This window comes from Oryctolagus cuniculus, chromosome 15 (genome assembly GCF_051225735.1).
Source record: "Oryctolagus cuniculus isolate XC-2025 breed Fujian yellow rabbit chromosome 15, ASM5122573v1, whole genome shotgun sequence".
Lineage (NCBI taxonomy): Eukaryota > Metazoa > Chordata > Mammalia > Lagomorpha > Leporidae > Oryctolagus > Oryctolagus cuniculus.
In genome coordinates, this window is record NC_142881.1 from 81,136,531 (window position 1) to 81,155,972 (window position 19,442).

Consider the following 19,442-nt stretch of genomic DNA (forward strand, 5'->3'; position numbering starts at 1 on the left):
TATTCTGTGGCTGAGATAGAACAACTTGTTCAAGTGTCTTGGGATATGTTTAATTAGATTAAGAGGCAAACAAGAAGTCACAGGTGAATGAGTGGATCACAAGTCATTACTGGGGCCACAGGAGCAGGGTTCATCTGAAAAGAAAGGAAAAGAGAAAGAGTAGGCCAGTAGGTCCATAGAGCACACGTGACCAAGTGGAAAATGGATGGGGGATCGTAGACAAAGGGGAGAGGGATAAAACAGAGCCCTGGCCAGAAGGGAGAAATGGGGACACAATTCTCAAAGCAGTAACCTGGGTGTAGACTCAGAATTCAGACTGGTGCAGCATCCATGCTTCCTTGTCAGTGAAACCCTTAAGCCCTTTAATATTGCACTCAGGTTGGTTGTTCGGAAGCAGCAAGGTGGGAGCTAGGGCCTGCAGCTGCTCGTCTCCCTGTTTCAGTTGTCATCTCGAGCAGGCACCTGAGGGACAGGAGCCAAGAAAGAAAAGGCCCTTCATTTCCTGCCCAGTGTTCAGTGCTGCACAAGCATTTTGTCATCGATTCTTTAACAGCCTGTAGGGAGGAATTATTACTCGTATTTCAAAGGAGGGGGAAATGTGATCTGGTGACATCAATCACATTGTTCATAGCCAAGGGATCTGCAGAGTTATACGTTTACACCTGGTGTTTGTGACATCTCAGCCTGTGCTCTTGGATGTAGCACTGTCCTCTCAACCATGAAAGCTGGACTGCAGGACAGTCCATATCTGAGTGATGGACAAGTGATGCTCGAGGGCAGGAACCACTTGCTTTCATTTCTGTATTAGGAGCATCCGTTACAGAACTTTGAAGATGCATGGTAAAAATACATAGAACCGGGCCAGCATTGTGGCCAGTGGCTTAATGATTGTAATGTGAGTATCCCATATTGGAATATTCATTTGCATTCCAGCTACTCTGCTTCCAATTCAGCTCCCTGCTTCCACGCCTGGGAAGTCAGAGAATGATGACTCAAGTACTCAAGTCCTCCGCCATCCATGTTGGAGACTTGGATGGAGTTCCATGCTCCTGGCCATTTGAGGAGTGAGACAGCAGATGGAAGATCTCGCTCTCTTGCTCGCGCTGTTAACTCTTTCTCATGCTGTCACTCTGCCTTTCAAATATGTAAACCTTTTTAAAAGCTAATTGTCTGAAATGGGCTATTCAACAGCTATCTTTTTTTTTTTATTATTTATTTGAAAGTCAGAGTTAGAGAAGGAGAGGCAGAAATAGAGGTCTTCTCTCCGCTGATTTTCTCCCCAGTTAGCCGCAGTGGCCAGAGCTGCACTGATTTGAAGCCAGGAGCCAGGTGCTTCTTTCCAGTCTCCCAGGCAGGTACAGGGGCCCAAGGAATTGGGCCATCTTCTACTATTTTCTCAGGCCATAGCAGAGAGCTGGATTGGAAATGGAGAAGCCGGGACTCGAACTTGCATCCATATGGGATGCCAACACTGTAGGCAGTGGCTTTACCAGCTATACCACAGTGCTGGCCCCAACTGTTATCTTTTAAATAATCACATAAAGCAATCTGAGCTTCTATGACACTAGGAAAAAGAGGTTGGTGCCTCCATTTTTATCAAGAAACTTTTACTTCATTGAGCCTCCCAATATCATTCTGCACTGTATACTGTATATAATTCCAACCACCTACCCCTTACACATATACTTCAGATGGCCAGGCTTGCTTGCTTTCAGGGAAAATTACCAGGCTTGTTTTCACTATAACTGATATTTCTCTGAGCATCAACTTCCATTGTCTTGGTAACTTCACCTCTCCTGCTGGGCTTTGTGTCCATAAAGGCACAGGAGGCTGGGGGCAAGGCTGTGGCTGGTTGTAGGAAAGCTCATTGTGTTACACTAAAGAGTCACTGTTGGGAAGGAACTAGCTGTGTGCTTTAGTATCCACGATCATCCACAAGGCATCCCTCCTCTATCTTAGAGGAAGAAAAGGAGCAGCCTACTGGAATACCAGCCTTAAAGAAGTGCTTCATGGTGCTGTGAAAATACACAGGGGAGCCACACAGAATGCAGCATCTGACCTTGACTCCAGGGCAAATGGTACTAATGTGAGCTCAATGCCATTTCACTGGGCCTGGGAAAAATGCAAAGCCCTTTGTCCTATGCCTTCTGAGCAAAGCTACTGAGCCACTATTCCTGCTTTGGAAACTGAAGATGGCCAAGCACTTTGCACCAGTATCTGAGTTCTCAGGGTCTGCAGGTGTCTCCCTTGGCTAGGTGGCTTGAGGGGAAATTACCCCACCTCTAGTCCTTTTCCCACAAGCAGGTGCCATAGAAGATGGGTTTCTCTTTTGCATCCAACAGTGTTTCAGGGCACCATGACCTCTTCTCAGGAGAGTTCTATGCAGTTTCCTCCTCTTAACCCACAGTCTCCCCTTTCTCTAGAGACCAAGTCCCCTTTCTTCAGGAGTCAAGCCTCCATACAATATTCTCAAAACGTGTTCCCAGGACCAACAACATCAGCGTCATGTGGGAACTTGCAAGAGATGGAGATCTCAGTCTGTACCCCAGACCTGTTGAATCAGAAACCCTGGGAGTGGATCCCAGTGAAATTCTGAGGCACTTTAAGGTTTGAGATCCACTGCTTTTGGCCCCAAAAGAAGCTCATTTTGTTGTATTGAGGATTTCACAGTAAAGGAGGAGGCTGGCATTCAGTTTTTATGGCAAAATCTCTTTGCACCAGTCATCCCCATGCCACCTCTGCCAGCAGCGTCAACTCCATCGTTTGATCTTCCTTTAGTTCTGAAGAGCTTTCGACTGAGCCTCACCCTTTGATGCTCCCTCTGCTTTGCTTCTCTTTGAGAAATTCATTCTCATTGTAGGTGAACTTTGACACCTCTTCACTGTATTGGCAGGTCCTTGACAGACTGTAAACATAAGGGACTTGTCTTTGAGGCAGGATGTGCAGGATTAGTCTAGACAAGGGCAGGAGTGACAGTACCTACAGAGAGATGAGGAAGGAAGATGACCCAGCTTGGGCTGTAACTTGTCCCCTACTTGCGGACAGTGGAGTGAATGTATATTCAGGGTCCATGCGGGGTTAATCCAGAAACAGGTGGTTGCACCTGTTTAGGGTGGGGAGCAGTAATGTTGCCAGATCTGGGGACTGGACCCCTGGAGCTCAGCTTTCCTGGGCAGAGGGACATGGAGAAGATCATGGTTGACAATGGACGCTTAGGAAGGGCAGGCAGCAAGGAGTTTGGACCAAGGTGGCTGTCATGGGAAGCTGCAGAGGACAGTGTTCTGGAAGGGCGTCCACAGCAATGGTCATGTGGTGTGAAAGTAACTGAATTTTAGAGGAAAAGTCAGTATCAAAAGATACTGCAGATTTTACAATGACCATGTCAGAGGGCTTGAAGCCTGTGAGAATTGAGATGGTCAATAGTATTATGAGCCCAGGTTAATAGGAAAAGGGCTGTAGTCAGCAGGTATTCCAGCATGCCTCGGCCTTTATGTGCAAGCCCTTTGTGCCTGGGGACAGCCTTCACTAGCCCACATTCCTTTACCTGTGGATGGGGCCACTTGGTGACAACCCATAGCCTCTCTTATTGCAGAACCCATTTATGGCTTCCATTTGTGATGGAAGCAGAGCTAGATAGCTGGTGCTGGGATTCTTCTTATTTGCACATTCAGTGTGTGAGGTTAGAGGAGTTTGATGTTCATTTCATTCTCCAGTGTGACTGCTGACATGATGAAAGACGTATCTGTCTGGACCCAAGCAGTCTCTTTAGCAGGAATACCCAGCTGCTTCAGAGGTTCATCTGTGGACCTTTTTCTAAAACTGATGGGTGATTTCTGTAGGTGACAAAAGGCCCGAAGGCCTCATTGTTGGTCATAATAGCTACACACTCACACACACACACACACACACACACACACACACACCCTGAGGACCAGTGTCTCTCAATTAGTGTTAATGGTTGATTATTTTCAGAGGCCTCATTCCATCCATCTCATCTGGATGACCTTGCTCCATACTGTGAGATGGGTTTCATGTGGGGCATGTAAGGAACTAAGCCCAAAACAGATTTTAAAAGATGATACATACCATGTGGAGAATAATCTTAGCTATCTTAAACATTTGTGAGTTCACATACAGGCTTGACAGTTACATTGCCTATGACTGCGTTTTCAGAGGGTGATAAACTACCCAAGAATGGGGGAATCAAAGAGTTCTTTGTCTTCCTTAGGTTATCCTCATGACTCCTGGGGCCACAGCTAGTGCAGGAGTTTTGCGGTATTGATGATACAGGAGACACATGCCTTTTAAGAAAGGAGGAAGAACTTCAGTTGTACACCATTTTCCGAGTGAGTACTGGATGTTGTGGATGTTGGGTTCCACAATAGGGCTGCATATTCTTTTGACAGTTTTCCAACACTATGTCCCATCCTGTTGAGTGTGGATGGGTTTGTGACTACTTCACCAAGAGAGCAGGCACAAGGGATGCTGTGTGACTTCTGAGGCTAGATCAAGGGAGCCAAGCAGCTTCTGCCTGGTTTTCTGGAATTCTCACCCCTGGAACCCTGAGCCTCTGTGTGATAAGTCTGACTACTTTACAGTGTTTTAATGGAGAGGTCACATTTAGGTGCCCTGAGCCCACCTTCTACACCTTTGAGATAAATCTAGCCAAGCCATTTGTAACAAGTCCATGCATTCAAGTCTTACTGGCTGGGCACCTAAACCTTGTGGAGTGGATATGAACCATCCTTGATCTGCCCAACCCAGATTTCTGACCTACTGAATCTGAGAGAATAATAAAATGATATTCTGTGCCACTGAACTTTGAGGGGGTTGTTGTGTAGCAGTAAATAAGTAGAACAGTAGGTAAGACTGGAATTAACATAGTAACAATAGCTACATATGGTACTATTCTTGTTCTACATATGGCAAAATAGGTCAAGCCAAAGTATTTCTAGTTAGCTTCAGGGGTGGGGGAATGGAGTAATAGTGATATCAAGATAAGTGTATCTTTATTTGAAGACAACCATGTGTCTCCTTGGGGAAGTACCCCAGAGAATTTTCAGGTTGGGGACTGGTCACCCAGGCATAACTGGCTGGTTGGTTTCAGGTGAACCATGTATGTGTCAGCATTCATGACCTCATTGGAGATCATTAAGCTGTCCAGTTCCCACTGAGACCCTGTGGACAGGAATGGTTTTGGTGTAGTAGGTTGTTAACAAGGAATTACTACCACAATAGTGCTGTAGAACATGCCTGTCCTCCCCCCAGTGGTTTAATGAAAAAGCGTTGATTTATCTCATGAGTCTAGCACAGAGATCTGAAGGAGAAGTCGTGAGGACTTTGCTGTTACCTGCAGTATCACCACTTGAGCTGTGCAGGGGGTTGTCCTGCTGCCGGGGCATCCCCATGTCAGTGCTTCAGCCACCAAGGGGGAAATTGCTGCTGCTGATGGTGCCTCTGATAGTGAGCTGAGAGTGCTAAAAGATGCTGGAGTAACAGCCACAGCTCTGCTCCAGGTGCCAGAACTGGAAGCAGGAAGAGTCCTTTCTTTCCTTTACCTATTTCTAGTGTCCTTCCCTTGACTCAGTGTTGGCCCAAAACTAACAGGAAGGAGGGACAAGGGATTCTGGGCAATGTAGTTTTTGAACTGCCTGCTCTAGAATCGCACAGCACAGGGAGGTGGGTGGGGAGTGGTTCCAGGGCTAAGAAACAGTAGGCAAATGACTGACACACTTAGGAATCTTAATTCTTGAAAACTTTAAGAGAATCTTTCAAAATATTGTTGACAAATCACAATAAATTAGAACTCTTTTTGCTAAGAAAAATATAATCCTGGGCCAATGTTGTGGCACAATGGATTAAACCACTGTCTGCAACACCAGCATCCCATGTAGGAGCCCCAGTTTGAGTCCCAGCTGCTCTGGGACTTGGGGCCAGGCCACCCACATGGGAGTTCCTGGCTCGTGACTTTGGCCTGGCCCAGCCCTGGCTATTGGGACCATTTGGGGAATGAACCAACAGGTGGATGATGTCTTTCTCTGTATGTCTCTCCCTCTCTGTCACTCCACTTTTCAAATACATAAATCTTTAAAAAGTATATAATCTGAATGCAAGACAACTTAAGCAAAAGCAAATTTGGACACCTAAAGCTGAATACTCAAAAAAAAAAAAAAAAGCTAGATATACAGGATTAAGTGAAGTCTTCAGCACTTAGTTTCTCTCCATCTCTACTTTCTCACTCTATTTTCTTTCTTTTTTGCTTTCCCATTCTTAGGCAGGATCTCTTATATGGTAACAAGACTCTCAGTAGATTTGGTACAATAACTTCATAGCCACAAAAATAATGGGGGGGGGGAGGTGGGCATTTGGCTTTAGCAGTTAAGACTCTGGTTAAGATACCAGTAAAGATGCCTGCATCCCATGTCAAAGTACTTGGGTTTGATTTCTGACTCTTAACAAGCAATTCCAGCTCACTGCAGACCTTGTGGGTTGAGGTGGGTGGAGAGACAGCAGATGATGGCTCAACTAGTTGGTTCCCTGCACCTTTGTGGGAGATCTGGGCTGAGTCCCAGGCTTCTGAGTTCTGGCTCCAGTCTGGCTCAGCCCTGGCTTTTGTGGGCCTTTGGGGAGTGAACTAGCCAATGGAAACTTTCTTTCTCTCCCTCCCTCACTCTCTGATTCTCTCTCAAATAAATAAATCAAATTTTACAATTAATAGGGATTCTTCCTCTCCCTTTCAGTTCTTCCACCCACATTCTTGAGCCAGTACTGATTGGTTCTGAAATGCCATGTGCTAGATTGTGCTAGGTTCAGCCACTTAAATATAGCTGGAGTTCAAGGATTGGATCCTGCTAGCTTCAAGGTTGGGGTAAACTCCCTCCCAGGATCTCTCAACTCTGAGAGGACTGACAGACTCAACCAGGAACTTTGACAGCTGACACACATACTCATCATGAGAAAATCTCTTGTTCCTAGTCAGACCTTTGTAGCTTTTTCACCTGAGTGGAGCTCCCCAGCTCAGCACAACAGGACTCCGGGGACTTCTGAGCACTGAGAATTTCACTTCTTAGGGAATCTCAGTTGCCTTCCTGGAGTCCATCCCCTTTCTGAGAGAGCCCCTCATTTCCCAGCCTTGCAGGAATCACCCTACACCAGCTTCAGCTGTGGGCTCCGAACACCTGGAGCCAATCAGTACTCCCTACCTTAGGGCCCTGTTCTGTGTTCATGGACTATGTAGGGAGCTCAGGAATCCCAGAGAAAGCTGGGGCATGGATTCTCTTTGCTGTGCTTGAATAGTAGTAGAGAACATTGCTATTGTTAAATCCACTATTGCATCCATTGCTGGTACTACCATTACTGTGATTACAAAAAACAGTGACTCTTGTAGAATTATGCTATGTATAAATAAATATATATGTACACATGTTCTTTATATATATTGCCTCACTTAGGAAAACAACCCTGTAGGGTAGAGGTCATTACTGTTCTCATTTTAAAGAAAAAAATTTGAACCAGAGAAGTTAAGTACTTGCCCAAGGTCACAGAGGTAAAATGCTGTGGTTTGGATTTAAAACAAGGTACACACGTTCTGCTTTGTGAAACTTGTAACTGGGGAAGACCTAAGTGGAAGTCTGAAGGTAGTGGGAGGCCACCATGTGGCACTGAGGTGTGCACAGATGGAGAGGAACCAAAGGTGCTGTCTTGCATGTCCAGTATCAAGTTCTTCCTGCAGCCAGAAATACCTAATTCTGCTCTTGTAAGTTACATGAATCAGTGGATTTTTCTGTATGACTTCAACCCTTGTGAGACAGGTTTCTTTGCCTTCCAACTGAACGAAACCACATGCAGAAGCTGGTTCCAGGGAGCAGAGGTTGACAGTGCTGGACACTGATGTGGCATTGACTGAGCTGACATGTGGAGAGGGGTAATGAGAGGAAAGCCTCCACTGCCGGCAGCAGGATTAACACTACTGGTTATGCTGCAGTGCGTTAACTGCTCAATTGCCCCCTGTTGGTTTTTGATATTCAGACCACTTATCTTTCAAGCTGTAGCATTAGGGGTCTTGGAGAAAATTAGGATGTTGAAGTTGGCCACTTGTTACAGCCTCCAGGAAGGCCTGCTCCAGTTATCTAATGATATGTACCAAACTGCTCTGAAACGCAGCAGCTTAAAACACACATTTATTATGAGCATTCACAGTATGTGGGGTGCCTGGGCTCACTCAGTGGTCAGTGCCTGGAGTCCATCATGTTGCCGTCCACTGATGGACTAAGAAAACTCAGCTGGGTTGGACGTGCAGACTGGTGCTCTCACAGGGCAGGGAGTTGATGTGGGTGGTTTTCTGGGAATTGTTAAGCTGTTGACCTGAGTGCCTTCAGGTGGCATCTGTAATCATGGAAGCTGATTATTTTGGGTTAAGATTTATTTATTTTACAGACAGAGTGACAGAGAGAGAGAGAGAGAGATCATTCATTCATTCACTGGTTCATTCCCCAAATGTCTACAGCAGGCTGGGGCTAGTCCATGCTAAAGCCAGGAGCCCAGAACTCCATCTGTGTCTCCCATATGGGTGGGATGGGCCTAAGCACTTGAGCTATATACCACTGCTTTTCCAGGTACAACGGAGTGAACTGGATTGGAAGTGGAGCAACTGGGACTCAAAACAGAAGTTTGACATGAGATTCTGGTGTTGCAGGCTGAACCCATGGAGCCACAACCCTGGGCCCTAAGCTCTGTTTTAAGAGGGTGTGTCCTGGGGCCAGCACTGCCTGCAGTGCTGGCATCCCATATGGATGCTGGTTCAAGTCCCGGCTGCTCCACTTCCAATCCAGCTCTCTGCTATGGCCTGAGAAAGCAGTGGAAGATGGCCCAAGTGCCTGGGCCCCTGCACCCGTGTGAGAGACCCAGAAGAAGCTCCTGGCTTCTGGCTCCTGGCTTCAGATTGGCACAGCTCTGGCAGTTGTGGCCAATTGGGGAGTGAACCAACAGATGGAAGACCTCTCTCTCTCTCTCTCTCTCTCTGCCTTTCCTTCTCTCTCTGGGTAACTCTTTCAAATAAATAAATCTTTAAAAAAAAAAAAAGGGCATATCCCAAGCATTCAAAAGGCCTGGATTTTAAGCTAGCATTCTGTCACTTATGACAGAGTCAGATGAACCCATTAGTTTTCAGAGGAAAGGGTCACAGAAGGGCAGGCTTGCTGGGAGGTACAGCTTTCTGGGATCAGCACGGTGCGCCAGCCACAGCGCACCATCCGCAGTGACCAACGTAAAAAGGAAGAACTTTCTCTCTGTCTCTCTCTCTTGCTGTCCACTCTGCCTGTCCAAAAAAAAAAAAATGCCAGAAAGAATTCAACTTTCCTTGGACTGCCACGGGCCCTGGGGAACACAAACAGAGGGACTGACTCTACTGGATGCAGATCTTTATCCCTGTTCCTCCCTGGTAGCAGGAAGAGCAACACCTGCTGAGCCTTGCACCGACCACCCAAAGCAAGTCAAGGGGATTCTAAGAGAGGAAAACCTCTTGACGTGGTGGGGGTGCACAGGTGAGATTGATGTTTATCAACCCAGATTGGCTTAGAGCAGCACCATTTATACTCTCCCAGATACCAGTCTGCTGGAGTGAATGAACCTGCCTCTTACCTCAGGTGTGTATGTGACCTGGGGCACCTCAGATGTATTCCACTGTGGCCCAGGGAGCAGCCACTGGAGGGAAAGTTTTCTTAGGGAAATAGCACACATGGGAGAGGGGGACCCCACCCAGGCCAGCACATCTCAAGCTGTTGTTTGCAGGGCGTCTGCTAACAATTCATTGGCCAAGAGCTGAGCACCTTCAGAGCACTGGGTATTCCCATTCCCAAGAAGGTTGGCCATGGATGTTTTGAATAACATTAGAAGCCTGAGCCGTATTGGGTTCAACTGCTACCTGTGGCATCCTATATGAGCACTGGTTCAAATTTGGCTGTTCTTCTGATCCAGCTCCCTGCTAATGTGCCTGGAAAAGCAGTGTTGAGTGGCCCAAGTACTGGGGCTCCTGCCACCCACATGGGAGACCCAGATGGAGTTCCAGGGTCCTGTGTCAGCCTGGCCCAGCCTCGGCTGTTGCAGCCATTTGGGGAGTGAACCAACAGATGGAAGATCTCTTTTTGTCCCCCCCTCCACCTCTAATTCTGCCTTTCAAATAAATAAATCTTAAAATAATCGAAATTCTGTGCCTGCAGAATCTTACCTGGGTGTGTCTGGCATAAAAGGGAGAAGTTTGGGTGTGCCTGTAAAGTGTTAGCCATCCTTGTCATGGAGCAGCAGCATAACACATGGTTGGGATTTTCTGTTATTTTTCACATTTCATACACTTATGATGTCATGTTTTCATAATCAGAACACACATGACAGAGAAAATGCCTTCTGAGAAGCCTTGTCCTTCTCAGCTGAGGGAAACAAGAACAAGACAGCCTCGATGGAGGGGATGAGGGCTGGGACTTTGGTTTTTCATCCCAGTGGTTTGCAAAGGAAAAGTGAATGCTGCAAAACCCACCTTGTTTTCTAAGCTTGTTCAATTCTGTGGTCAGGGCAGAGGCTAAAGAGCTGCTGTTTATAAGACGTTGACTTTTATTCAGGGCCGAGTGACAGGAAACTTTTGGTGGAATGGATGTGCATGCTCCATCCTGTTAAGAAGGCGATGAGTGCCTGGGTCAAGGATGCTCACTGTCTTCTCGGATTCCTCTGCTCTCCCTGTCCCCATCTGCAAAATGCCAAGGCTGAGTGCAGTGATCGGTGAGGTCCCTTGCAGATGTCACTTCCAGTAATTCCAACATTCCTCTAGCAGCTTGGTTATCTCCAGATCTAACAGGTTAAAAGACGCACCCCAAAGGAAGAGTTCTAATTCCCTCCCTGGCCTCGTGCTGACGTCTTTATGGTAGCTCACACAGAAGCACATGTGGGAGTTTCTTTTATTATGTTTCCCAGTTGCACAAATATTAATAGGTATTGTGGAAATTTAAAAACACAAACAGGATGGGCGTTTGATGTGGCACTTGAGATGCTCGCTGTTCCGGAGCCCTCGTCCCCTATAGGAAGGCCTGGGGTGGAGTGCCCATTCCGCTTCTGATTCTGTCTTCCCACTAGTGCACAGTAGGCATTAATGGGAGGAATCGGTGATGGCTGAAGTGCTTGGGTCCCTGCTACCCATGTGGGAGTCCTGAATTGAGTTCTAGGCTCCTAGCTTCAGCTTGACCCAGCCCCTGCTGTTGCATGCTTATAAGGACTGAACCAGTGATGAAAGTTCTCTCCGTCTGTCTCTCTGCCTTTCAAATAAAAATTAAATATTAAACAAAATTAAGGGCTTATCCTCCATCTGCCTTAAAAAAATAAAAATACAGAGAAAAAATTTACTTATAATTCCACCACTGTTAACTTTTTTTTTTTTTTTTGACAGGCAGAGTTAGACAGTGAGAGAGAGAGAGAGAGAGAGAGAAAGAGAAAGAACAGTCTTCTTTCCATTGGTTCACTCCCCAAATGGCCGCCACAGCTGGCGTGCTGCCCTGATACGAAGCCAGGAACCAGGTGCTTCCTCCTGGTCTCCCATGGGGGTGCAGGGCCCAAGCACTTGGGCCATCCTCCACTCCCTTCCTGGGCCACAGCAGAGAGCTGGACTGGAAGAGGAACAACCAGGACAGAATCCGGCACCCCAATGGGGACTAGAACATGGAGAACTGGTGCCACAGCTGGAGGATTAGCCTAGTGAGCCACAGCGCCGGCCCACTGTTAGCTTTTATAATACATTTCCAGTATTTTTCCATTGCATGTGTACCAGAACTATCTTGAACAACTATTTATTTATTTGAAAGGCAGAAAATGAGAGAGAAATAAATCCACTGGTTCACTCCTTAAGTGCTTGCAACTTCTGGGCATGGGCCAGGCTGAAGCCAGAAACCAGTAACCTATCCTGGTCTCCCGTATTAGCGGCAGGAATTTGAACCATCATCTGCTGCTTCCAAGGTGTGTTTGCAGGGGGATGGATCAGAAGTGGGTAGCCAGGACTCTAATAAGCACTCTAATAATCAGTTGCTGATCTCTCAAGTGGTGGCTGAACCTGCTGTGCCACAGTGCCCTCCCCTGAACTGACCTCATTTTTATTTTTGCTTTATAAGTTGTGACATTTCCTGTACAATTATCTTCTAATCTATTATTTTAATAATTACTAAACTAATATTTTTAATAATTATTAAACTAATAACTTCTAAACTAACATTTTAATAATTTCATAATAATAACATTATTAAATGAGATTTAATAATTTAAAAAATTTTCTTCATGGATTATAGTAGCAGTAACCCATTTTTGACCTTTATGTGTTTTCAGTGTGGGGAATGGATGAAGAGTTTGAACATCCTGGGTTTAAATACTGGATCTAGGATTCCTTACAGAGTGTGTGACTGGCCAGAGGTCCTGACACCTTTAAGACTCAAATGGAAACACAGCATCTACTATCTATGGAAGATTTCTTGTGAAGATGAAATAATACTGGTTATGACACAGGTCAGTGTCCCAGTCATGCATCCCATGCTTGCTCCCCACCCTGTCTTCTGCCTTCATTAGCAGCTTCACTTTCCACAGAGGACCCTCCAACTCTCTCTGTGGAACCAGAAAAGGAAGGCTGCAAACACTTGGCAATTAGATCATAGTATTTCTGATTTGAGTAAAAGATATGTACACATACATACACACACATATGTATAAGCCTGTATATATACTTATAAAAGGTAAATATATACACACACACACACACATATATATATATATATATATTCATTCTTGTGAGGTGATTGCTCTTGTCCCCAAGCTGGGTACAATACAGCATGAGTTAACCAGGTGTTTGGGTATCCCCAGCACCAGACAACCCTGTGAAGTCAGCTAGGGGCCATATGCCCTTTGCATTTCTCTGTGGAGAGGACATGCAGTAGATGAGGGTACCCAGAGCACCCACGGATCCTTGTATTAGGGACTCTTGTGTCCCTAGCTGCTCAGCCTCCAAATGATCCATCCTTTATATTAACAATACCATGTAGGGCAGCCTAGAACATGTTTGATCCCTAGGCCCCTGTCCCTTAGAGGCTGATGGTGACATGAAGGACAAGCTGTCCCCTGTAAAGGAGGGAGGTTTACAGAAACAGAGCTCCTTTAAGATAATTTCTTACAAGTATAATTACCCTTTTAAGTTTGGGCAGCTTTAAGGCTTTAATAAATATACACTATTTTGCCCTCAGAATGATTTCAGAAATTTACACTCTGTTTTCATGTGTTTTTACCAAAATTAGGATAAAATACATAGCTAAATTCCACTATTATGATTCTAAAATTAATATTTACATGCTTATTGAAAGAGCACCCAATTTTTTAAAAAATCCAGTGCATTTTTCTACAAAATGAGCTCTGCATCATTATTTTTAATGCAAGCTAGCATTCCATGGTATCATAGTGTTTGATGTAGTCAGGTATTTATTAATTAGTTTAGATAAATTATTTTGTTGTTTGCTAAATTTTACAGTGAGTCTTGAACATATATCTTCATAAATTTGTTCAATTATACTGTCAGTATAAATTTTAGAAATGAACTTGCAGAGTTAAAGGATAGTCAAGGGGCTGGTGTTGTGACGCAGTGCGGTAAGCCACTACTGGCATCACACACTGGAATGCTGGATTGAGTCCTGGCTACTCATCCAGCTTCCTGCTAATGTGCCAAGGGAGGCAGCAGCAGAAGGCGAAGATGGCCTAGGTGTTTGGGCCCCCCACCAGCCATGTGAGAGATCTGCATAGAGTTCCTGGCTCTCAGCTATACCCTGGCCCACACTTCACTTCTGTGGCCATTTGAGGAGTGAACCAGTGGATACAAGATCTCCCTCTCTCTCTCTCTCCCTGCCTTTCAAATAATTTTTTTTTAAATAATCTTTAAAGAATAAAAATAGGCTGGTGCCGTGGCTCACTAGGCTAATCCTCTGCCTGTGACGCCGGTACCCCGGGTTCTAGTCCAGTCGGGGTGCTGGATTCTGTCCCGGTTGCTCCTCTTCCAGTCCAGCTCTCTGCTGTGGCCCAGGAGGGCAGTGGAGGATGGCCCAAGTGCTTAGGCCTTGCACCCACATGGGAGACCAGGAGGAAGCACCTGGCTCCTGGCTTCGGATTGGTGCAGTGCGCCGGCCATAGCAGCCATTTGTGGGGTGAACCAAGGGAAGGAAGACCTTTCTCTCTGTCTCTCTCTCTCTAACTCTGCCTGTCAAAACAAACAAACAGAATAAAAATAAAGGATAGGCAGTCTTAGGACTTTCTGTTTTAAATCTACTCATTATCAGATCACTCCTAAAAAGGTTATGCTAACTTTGCCTCCTGCTAGGAGTAACCGATTCTGAATGACATTGATGACATTGATTATTGTTATTTTTAGCTTTGCTTTTTTTTTTTTTGGATCAAAAGATACAATGTTTAACATTTAAATGTCTATATTGCTATTTTTTCTATATTATATTCCTTAACCTGTTGATAAATTTGGTATCTTTTGTTTACAAGCCATTAACATTGGTCTCCTTGGGGATTTCCTATATTTTTTTCTTCTTTTTTAACTCAGATTCTGTTTGGTTTGCTGTGTATACTATTAATATTGCATTAATAAGTATGTATTATGAATAATAGCACATATTAGTATATTGCTATGTATTAGATTATTTTTCATATGTATTTTAATTTCACGAGTTTTTCATGTGACTCTTACCTGTCCTTTAGATGCCAAGCTCAGAATGTTCTTATCTCTAGATTACAGTTTTTAAAATTGTATTTCCATTATTTGAATCTTGATTTTCTCTGGAATCATTTAGATGGAAGCTAGAGATCAGAACCTAATTTTGGGGGGCATTTAATTGACTAATTTTATTGAAATAAAGATGTGTCTGTTTATGTTGAAAAAAAAAGTTCTCGTTGGCACTTTGCTGGGGACAGCACCTTTGAAATTAAGGTCGTGGTGCTGCTACTCAAACAGGCAGATCACAGTGCCAGCCTCCTTCTCAGCACAGGCCATGAGGATGGCAGATGGGGAGTCCTCTGTGCTTCGCAGAAGCTCCCACTTGTGCTCGGGCTTCTCGATCCTCCTGGGAATGCCAACTCTACCCCTAGCTCTTCAAATCTGGAGGGAAGTTTCTTCATTCAACAATTATTGAGGTTCTGACTGACTCTTTAGTGTTAAAAAGGAGTATCTCAGGTGCCCTGCCCTGAGATAGTTTACCACGGAGAAGGTATCATCTCCACCAGCTCACATCCCAGTGCAGGCAATAGGTATATGACTGACAGCACTGACTGGCACTCATCATCAGGGCCAAACTGTAATAGCTGCACACAACTGTGGGGTGCATCAGTACAAACCCCCCAAAACAGGGAAGGAAGAAACTGTGTGATAAATGGAACATTCTTCCATTGGATGAATCTAGGTCTGCAGTGGAGACATGCTGAAAATGAGGGCGATCAGCAGGGCAGCATCGTGCAGAAGCACTCCGTAATTCCCTAGCTCCTTTGGTCCCTTCACTACAGTGAAGATATCATTCAGGAACACAAAATACAGCGTCCAGGTGAAAGGCACCAGCAGAGCCTCTCTGTGGCCCTGCCCCCACCCCCATTGTGTTGAATGGTTAATCAGAATCTAGTTTCATTTTGTCCAAATTTAGCCAGTTTTCCTGTCACCAATTATAATAAATAATACATTGTTTATACATATGAGATTTGCCTGTATCGTAGACTACGTTTCATTTTGTCTGCTTTAGAAATCTGAGCTCAGGATGGCCCAGGTGCTTGGGCCCTGCACCCCATGGGAGACCAGGAAAAGCACCTGGCTCCTGGCTCCTGCCATCGGATCAGCGGGGTGTGCTGGCTGCAGCGCGCCAGCCGCGGCGGCCATTGGAGGGTGAACCAACGGCAAAAGGAAGACCTTTCTCTCTGTCTCTCTCTCTCACTGTCCACTCTGCCTGTCAAAAAAAAAAAATTATGATGAATTTATAGATTAATGTAGGAGAAAATGACATTTTTGCAATTGTGTTTTTCCTTCCAGGAACATGTGAGGTCCTAAAATTACATTCGTTAGACATGTGTCATTTCTTTCAGGTAAGTCTTGTTAAATTTATATTAGGCCATGCTATTTATTGCATAATATCAAAATAACTTGATTCTTAATAGCACCAGTTTGTGAGTATTGATATAAAAGCGTTTTCTTTTGTAAAGATTACTTTTGTAACCTAAAATGATTCTTAATTGTCGTCATACATTTTAACATGCTATTTTCAATTTTTATTTCTTTTTTAAATTAAAAAAATGTTAAGGTAAACACATTTCATGTATTTCATGGATACAGATTTAGGAACACAGTGGTACTTTCCAAGCATGCTCCCACCCTTCTTCCTCCTTCTTTTTTTATTTCCTCTCTTAATTTTTATAATGATATATTTTCGATAAGTGAATAGTTCAGCAAAAATACGAATTACACAAACGCTATTCCTCAACAGTAGAGACAAGGGATGTAGACAATTATTAAATCTTAACATGTCAGTTTCACTCCTACACATTACATTTTTGGTACAGAAATGTACACAGATCTGGTAAAATATATGATATTTGTCCTTTTGGGACTGGCTTATTTCACTAAGTATAATGGTTTCCAGTTGCATCCACTTTGTTACAAAAGGCAGGATATCATCCTTTTTATGGCTGAGTAGTATTTCCTAGTGTATATGTACAACAGTTTCTTTATCCAGTCATCAGTTGATAGACATCTGGGTTAATTCCTAGTAAGCAATCATACTTGCAAACCATGATGATTTGGGTCATTTTAGCTTCTAATTATACATTTTTCCCCTTTGAGGCATTAGGTAGAGGTTCTAGGACAAAAAAAATTCTGGTGATGCTAGGGTTCCTTCTTCCTTCTTGATTTATTAGCATGCTTCAAAATATGAACAACATTTTCTATGGATTCTGATTTTTTCATTGACATTTACCTAGTACTTTCCCAGAATCTACTAAGAGATTCATGCATTTTTTCTTCCTCTTATGTGATGAGTTAAATAACGTATATTTCTATTAAATTATTGTTGAATTTCCAGATAAAGTCTTTATTATTTTTTGACTCTGTTTTATATTATGCCACAGGATTCAATTTTATCAGACTTGGTTTATGATGTTACAATTTACAGCCATTTCAGCATTTTACTCCTCCTCTTCTTTCTCTTCCTCCTCATGCATGAATAAGCATGATCAGACATAAGCTGAATGCATAAAATATCTTAAAATGTACTTACATAATTTTTACCTTTAACATTATTCTTAAGGTATGTGTCATTATTTTACTTCAGGAAAATGATTTAGAACAGTTAAGTGTCCGAGTCATAAAATATTTCTTTGCAATAGAGCAAGAATTTTAATGTAATTCCAATTAATTTCTAAGCCTCTGATTTTAATCATTTCATGTATCCTTTATTTTTAGTGGAAAGATTGATACATAGATTATTTCTTAGTGCTCTCTTTGTCACATTTTATTATCAGGGTTGGGCTCATCTAGTAAAACAAGTTGAAATGCTTTCAGTCTTTTGAAATGTTATTAAATATTTTAAATATTAAATTAAAAATTTCCCCTGTATCTGAAAATATGTTTACTTAATTGTTCCAGAAGTGTGTATTTTCATTTTTCCTGTATCAAACTTGCTTGTTTTTACACATTTTATTGGCTTTGTAAAAGAAAAAGTACTCTATATATCAGTTATAGTGTTTTTCTCAGTTTGATTTGGTTTAAGAATTATGTCTTAGCTTCTTGGATTAAATACCCATCTCAATAACTCTCTAATATGATCATGAGACCAAACAAAGCTCATGTTTTTATCCTTCTTCCAATGTCCTACTGAAAAGACCTTACTCCTGTAGCAGGGATAAATGCGCACAGTCAATAAAGCACAAAATATGTAAGAAATTCAGTAATCAAGGGAGCATGTGACAGTAGGGAAGGGTTAGTGAGTAGGAAGGAAAGCCCTCTAGGAGTTTAGAGGAAGGATTCTACCCTACCTTACACAACTGAGCATGGACTACAGATTAAATGCATTAAGCCATGACAGAAATGTTCTCACAAGTACCACAAGATCTTTGACAATTCATTTGTCCAGCGAACAGTATAAACAATGAGAAAAGTGAACTCAAGAAAACAGAAATTGAAAAAAATACATTAGTAAATTTTAAAGATTAAAAATATTTGAGAACAACAAAAATCCCACGGATAAAACAATGATCACTAAACTAAATTAAAATTTCAGCAGAAGTAGTGGGTATTACATAACCAAACCAAACAAACAAGAAACAAAACACAAAGGATAGAACTACATATCTAGCCTAATGTTTTGTTACTCCTATGCCAAATATCCTCATTCCTCTCCCCTGGGCCCTCTGCAGATTACTTATGTAACTTGATAATACTTTGCCTGTCTGACGAATGCCTCTCTGTCACAGACAGGCACTTGATGTACTTTGGTCAGCAAAAAGTGAGTGAGTGGACTTAATGAGTATGATGCTGAACCGGGACTTTGACCACCTGTTGGGCCCCACTCTCTTCTCTTTGCTTCTCTCTGAAGACAGTCATGGAAAACCATATGGGGCTGCTCATTCAGCCCAGGGCCTATCTACAAGTAACCTGGGGCAGCTGATGCCCACATAGCACAAGGGAAATAGAATCCTTTCTTATTAGAAGCACTGAAATGTCAGGATTGTTTGTTATCACAATGTTTGGTAGTCAGCTGGCTGATTCCACAAGCTTGAGTAATTATCCCAAATTCGGGGGGGAAGCATAAGAATGAGTGAATATGAATTTTAAAGATAAAACTTGAAAGACAGGTGGGATAAGAATCCAGAACACATGGGGAAGGAGTTCAAAAGCATATTGTGATTAAATTGGAAGCACAAGAAGGGCATGAGTCGATCAGGGAATGATTACATTCTATAGAACAGTAAATATTTCTGTTGTGAAATGTGTCACTATTGTTCCCTTATTTTTTATTCAATGCAACTTTGCAGATTTCTTCTTTCAATTCCAGGACATTTTTTCTGATTACCTCTGATCCTGAAGTGTGTAGAACAATGAGTGATACCAAGTTAGTTCTTTTTGAAGCATCTAAAGGAAAATGACTATTTTTCATGATAATTCATCTCCTTTCTGTCTTATTGGTCCCTTGTTCCTGGCAGAAAACCAAAGGCCCCTGCTCTGTCCTGAATGTGCACCCCCCCTACACACAAGTTCCCCTCATGGTTCCCATGTTGGAAGTTAATTGCCGATGTTGTAGTGTGAAGAGGTGGGCCCTTAGGGTGTGGTTAAGTCCTGACAGTGAGGCCCTCACAGATGATGGACTGCAGGGGTTGAGGGAGTGGGCGCTGCCTTTCCC

General features: G+C 43.4%; 1 long non-coding RNA gene across 8 annotated transcripts in view; it reads left to right on the forward strand.

The window, feature by feature from the left end:
* Positions 1–19,442, forward strand: part of LOC149122106 (uncharacterized) — a 159,225-nt gene that overhangs the window by 100,033 nt on the left and 39,750 nt on the right. For all 8 annotated transcript variants that reach the window (XR_016221095.1, XR_016221093.1, XR_016221090.1 and 5 more), the window contains 3 exons: positions 4,229–4,346; positions 12,358–12,534; positions 16,082–16,134. This is a non-coding gene — a long non-coding RNA (uncharacterized LOC149122106). The remainder of the gene's footprint in view (positions 1–4,228; positions 4,347–12,357; positions 12,535–16,081; positions 16,135–19,442) is intronic.